The 6155-nt window shown below is 40.0% G+C and overlaps 1 long non-coding RNA gene across 1 annotated transcript; it reads right to left on the bottom strand.

The window, feature by feature from the left end:
• Positions 1-436: 436 nt before the first annotated feature.
• Positions 437-1238, bottom strand: LOC116723590 (uncharacterized). Its single transcript, XR_004340010.1, has 3 exons — positions 796-1238; positions 671-728; positions 437-580 (listed from the first exon to the last, which is right to left on the bottom strand). It is a non-coding gene; the product is annotated as an uncharacterized LOC116723590 (long non-coding RNA).
• Between the last annotated feature and the right edge of the window lie 4917 nt (positions 1239-6155).

Below are 6155 nucleotides of genomic sequence, written 5' to 3'. Positions count from 1 at the left end.
ATTCCATCTCTCTCTTCAGGGAACTGAGAAGGCGTTCTGGAATCCTGTAGCTCAGACGTTTAACTTTAGCATCACTTTTCAACACAATCTCATGTTCAAGAATGTCTGTACGACCTGGATATTCTTTAAATATCTGAGGATTACATAATGCTCTGACCTGAAGTTGTTGTTCACTTGACAGATGTTTCAAGTCAAGCTCTATCGGTGTTGATGAGGGCAGGAACTGATCATCAACAGCTTCCTCCTCTTCCACAGCTCTAATCAGCATGACATCTGCCCCCATTTTAGGCTGCTCTGTCCACTCCTTAAGGAGGTTTACATGCAGCACTTTGGTGGAATGTGGATGTCCCAATTTAACAACACGGTAAGTGTTAGGTCCAAGCTGTTTTGTTACCTCAAATGGCCCCTGCCACTTGGCCAGAAGCTTGCCCTCACTAGATGGTAGCATAACCAGAACCTTCTGGCCTGGGACAAAGGTCCTCTGCCGGGCTGACTTGTCGTACCAAGCCTTCTGGTACTTTTGTGCTTCTGCCATGTGCTGCTGGGCTAGAGCCGTCATCTTTTGTAGTCTCTCTCTCATCTGCATAACATAGGAGATAACATTAACAGGCTCCTCCCTCCCCTCTTCTCCAGCCCAGGTCTCCTTTAATAGCGCCAGAGGTCCCCTCACCTCATGACCGTATAAAAGTTCAAAGGGAGAGAACCCGGTGGAGGCCTGTGGTACTTCTCTGTAGGCGAAGAGGAGATACGGTAACCATTGATCCCAATCGGAGCCGGTTTTGTCCACAAACTTACGTAGCATTTGCTTCAGTGTTTGGTTGAATCTCTCCGTGAGCCCATCCGTCTGTGGATGATAAGGGGTAGTTCGAACACCCTTAATCCCCAGTAGCTGATATACCTGCTTTAGGAGAGCAGACATGAAGTTAGTGCCTTGGTCTGTCACAATTTCACAGGGAAATCCAACCCTTGAAAAATGTTGCACCAAGGAGACAGCCACGGCTCTTGCTTTAATTGTCTTTAAAGGGAACACTTCTGGGTACTTGGTTGCATAATCTGTTATCACCAACATATATCAGTATCCAGATTTGCTTCTTTCAAGTGGACCCACAATGTCCATACCCAAGCGCTCAAAAGGCGTGTCAATTAAGGGAAGAGGCTGCAGTGGTGCTCTTGAAGGGAACTTATTGGAGGTTAATTGGCACTGAGAGCAGGTTCTACAAAACTGGGCAACATCAGTCCGTAATCCAGGCCAGTAGAAGTGGCGCTTGATGCGAGCCAGAGTCTTATGTGTCCCTAGGTGGCCAGCCCAGGGAATTGAGTGGCCCAAAGTAAGCACCATCCCTCTTGCATCCCTAGGGACCACAAGCTGCCTAAATGCCCCCTGTTGGCGATAAAGGATATTTTTCTGTAGAAAAAACTCATCAGGACTACCCCTGTGGTTACCTTTCTGGGGTTCCTTGGCTTTCAGAAAAAGAGCAGCCAGACTGGAGTCATCACGCTGGATTTGAGCCATATTTAAAGGCATCTTAAAACCTTGGGGCAGATCCTGAACCCCTTCTGTAGATGCAACAGGTGTATGCAGAAACTTCTCCCGTCGCTTTTGTCGACGTGATTTTCTAGATTTTCCAGGCTGCACATCTAAGTCTGCATCATAAAAAGGCAGCACACTCAGTATTGGAGGAGACTCTTCTGGCTGTTTTGCTTGAGAACGAGTTACTACATTACAGTTCTGTGGTTTGTGCAGCAAGTCAAACAAAACGGGTAAGTCACTACCCAACACTACTGGAAAAGGGAGATTTTCTGCAACACCAACATTCAACAGGTATAATTGTCCTTGCACTTCAATATACATGTCTGCTGTGGGGTATTGCCTTTCATCACCATGCACACAGCGGATGAGGATGGTGTCTGATGTGCAGATTATATTGGATGGAACCAGCTCTCTATCAACAAGTGTCTGTACACTACCAGTGTCAATTAAGGCCTTTACACTTTTCCCATTGACTTTAACTTCACTCATTTTCACAGACTGTCCAACACTGATGCAATTCTCACTTTTGAATGGAATAACACACAGTTGAGTGAGTTTAGGAGGGTTCTTTGGGCACATGGGTTTTGTATGGCCTTCTTGCCCACACAAATAACAAATAGGCACTTTATTGTATTGCTTGGGTGTTGTGCTTTCTGCCTGGATTTCCCTTAGGGAGGCCTTACCCACAGCAGATACACCCCTTTGATGATGTTGTACAGGTGCAGCCCTGCGTGCATCTTTAGATGTCTTCCAAGAAGAGTAACTCCATGGTTGTCCTTTCCGTCTTGCAGCCACAAACACCTCAGCCAGAGAAGCAGCTTTGGAAGCTGTTGGAGGATCATGTTCCCGGACCCAAACCTGAAGCTCAGGAGACAGCATACGGAGATATTGCTCCAAGACAATAATTTCACCAATAGCCTTCACTGTTTTACCTTTAGGTTGGGTCCACTTTTCATACAACTCTTTTAACCTTACATACAGCTCCTTAGGAGTTTCGCCAGGCTCCACTTCTGTAGAACGAAATCTCTGGCGATAGGTTTCTGGGTTAATGTCATATTTCTTAAGAATTGCATCTTTGACAGATATATAATCATTCACTTCATCAATGTCCATATGCACATAAGCACTTCTAGCTTTTCCTGTGAGCAATGGAACAAGACGAAAGACCCAGTCATTCTCTGGCCAATTACATGAAATTGCAATCCTCTCAAAAGTCATTAAAAAATGTTCAATATCATCAGTTTCTGTTAACTTTTCTAGTTTAGGCTCCAGGAAGGAACAAAACTGACCTGAAGTTAAGATGACTTTACGGTCTCCTGGCAGCAGGTTTTTATCCTGTAGTTCTGGTTCCTCCGAGTCAGAGTTTTCCAGCTTAGCAGGTTCAAATGTTGGAGAAGTACGAGCTTGCACTTCTAACTGCAAAAGACTAAATTGGTGCTGGAGAGTCTTGAACCGTTGATCTTGGCGAGCTGTTTCCTCTCTCATCATTCTATTCTGTGCCTCCTGGTGGCTCATGTGGGCACGAAGAATACTGACAAGATCTGCGTAAGTTGTTTCTTCTCCCCCTTCCTCCTCGGTGCCTACATGTCCTCCAGATGCTCCTGCTTCGGTGCAATCAGTCCGCTCATCAGGGCCTGCTGTTCCTTGAGACTCCACAAAATTGCCTCGTTTACTCCTTCCTCCACGCTGCATGTTGCATCAAGGTTGGTAATGGGAAAAAAAACTTTGTACTCCTGGCTGGTAAGAATCCCACTTCTGACACCAAGTGTGAAGGTTTTGCATAGACCAGCCAGAGAGACGTTGATGAAAATTCAAAATATAATCTTAATTTATTAACAAAAAAAATCCAAAAATGATAAATTGGGCCCAAACTGAGGTCAACATAACAAAGTACAACTCAGGTGGTAACAGAACAAACTCAAGCACAAACTGACCTAACAAACAAGACATGAGGGGAACTTAAATAGTGGCTGATCAGACCATTAACACACACTAGGGGGTAATTAAACACACAAAAACCTAACAAATATTGGTCAGAATATTACTAAATCTATAAATGAAATAAATATCAGAATTTAACTAACTTTCCAAAAGAAGAAACATTAAATAAATGGTCAAATTAAACTAAAGACCAAATTTCCCCCTCCCCTGGTGAACAAATGGAATGGTCCGCTGAGGAAGTTTGACAACCATATATGGACACCAATCAGCTGGAGCTCATCTCTGATTTTCAGCCACAGGTCCAGAGGAAACTGGTAACTCAAAAGAAAAATAATTAATTTGTTGTATTTAACAAAATATACAAAGAACTGACACATAAAGTTAACTAAATGGGTGCACAACAAATAGTTAACTAAAGAGTCAGACTAATGAAAACAAATTTAAAGATAAAAATCTAAACTACTCACTAATCAATATATAAAGTAATATTAAGGGAAAACAAAAAACCATTACCAACAGTGTCTGCTTGTGACAGTCGGGACAGCTGTCACATGTGATGATAATGACTCTCTACAACTTCCTATAATCTACAATGCCAAACAAAACCCTAAGATTTAAACAGCCAATCTCTATGTTCCTTAGGAAAAAAGGTTAATTAAAACCTTTGTATTTTTTTTTTTTAGATTTCACAATTAATGTTTTACAGTCACTACACTAGTCTGAGCAATCTCTATTGTCAGATCACAAAACAAATCTTTAACCCACCATAAAAACCTTCCTTCACCTCTTGGAGGGACTGATTTTATGGAAGGAAATAGAATCAATAAGGATTATAGGAGGAACTCTTAATTCTTCTACTGCTTTATTAGGCTTTGGCACTTAAATCATCAGATATGTTTTAGTTTCTTCTAATTTTAAAATTTGAACTTAAAAACCTTTTTGGGGTACCTTTTGTCGTTCCACTACTAAAATTGTAACATATTCTGATATTTTGTCAGGAGGTACTTTAATTGATGGGAGGTGAAAATGATTTGCATTACAGCTTCCTGTTCTTTCCTGCTGAGCTGCTGTGAGCAGGGGTTGCTTTGTACTTAAAAAAAAACATATACTAGTGGTTTGTAAAGAGGCTTCACATGTTGGTTAGTTGAATCTAGTGGGGGTAGAAGTCACAGCACAACTGTTGCTTGTTCTCCCATGCTGAGCTGCTGAGTGGGGGCTGCAACTCCTCTTACAGTTAGAGCCTATTTCTCTAAAGATCTTTGTTTTTTCTTTATCCTCAACTCATTAAAAAGGTCCTATTGTAGCTCATTGTATTTTATTCTATTTTTACTACTACCTTCTCAACCTAGAAGGAATAATTAACATTTTTATCTAATATTTTAGTTTTCAATTCTATATACTTTTTTTAATTATTATTTATCTACCTAATCATTTATGTATTTATCTATTTATTTATTTACTTTATTTTTCATTTAGTCATCTATTAATTTGCCAATACATCATTTCCACAATCCTCTGTGACCTCATTTTTTTTGGCTTATTCTTTCTTTATTTATTTATTTAACCTTAGAACCCATATTTTTTTTCAATTTGTTCAGATGTTTTATTTGATCAGGATTCTATCTTTCAACAACCTTCCAACCTTTTACACTGCAGGTCACACTTACTGCTGTTATTGCTTAATTTTAATAATTTAGTCCAGTTTAACACATAGGGTGTTCTAAAAACTGGAAATTTTGCACCACGAGACAGCACTAAAAAAAAAAGCTCTGTATTTATATGACATAAAATACCAAGTGGTATTTTATCTCCAATCACACACTTTCACACCAATATGAATTGCAACACAATACAAAAACACAAAGCACATTACAAAAACACAAAACACAAAACATCTGGTCAAATTTGTAGTCAGTCAAAGTTTTCATCAGTCACCAATTTTCAGTCTGTCCTCATTATTTTATCAAATTTTACTGAAGCTTCAGGAATTTTCCAATGTTTTATTAACATTTTTCATGTTTTAATTTAATTAATTTTTAAACTCTAGTCTTCAGGAACCTGTTTTAAAAACCCGTGCACATTTAAAAAGAGACATCTCAAACTTATGTTAGAATCTAACAACAACCAATAACTTCCCGTTTTCTGGTACCAGTTTTTTACTTAACCCTTATTTTAAAACCAAAACACCACGTTTTTTCTTTGTTTTACTTTCAACACGCCATTTACACCGTACTTCTTTTCCCCATTTAAGACTTTTCTCCTTCCCGTGTGAAAAACCCATTTTTTACAGTGTGTTCTTCCCGTTCCTTACAACAACCAACACAGAACCAACAGAACCGGGAATAGGAAAATTGAGGTGGCGGCCAAGTTATTGTCGCCGTAATTCTCGCTTTAACTTAATTCAATAAATGATTTGAGTGGAGAATTCTTGACAATCATCCAACAAGCTGACCACGTGCTTTTTCCCACTGTTTTCTTAAGGTATCACATTTATTGCCTTTCCCTACGTGTGTTTTTTATACTTTCCCTTTTTTTTTTTTTTACTTGACGTCAAACGGGGGACTTGAAAACTGCCCGTACAATCCCATTTACTTACTTGGCTGAATCCTGCTCTGTCTCGGTTCTGAGTCCCGTCAATCCACCGTTGGCAGAAGGAGGTTGACCTAAGACACTGGCCCAAAGA

This window comes from Xiphophorus hellerii, chromosome 7 (assembly GCF_003331165.1).
Source record: "Xiphophorus hellerii strain 12219 chromosome 7, Xiphophorus_hellerii-4.1, whole genome shotgun sequence".
NCBI lineage: Eukaryota > Metazoa > Chordata > Actinopteri > Cyprinodontiformes > Poeciliidae > Xiphophorus > Xiphophorus hellerii.
Note: the sequence above shows the minus strand (reverse complement) of the source record. Positions and strands in the feature narration are given on the sequence as shown.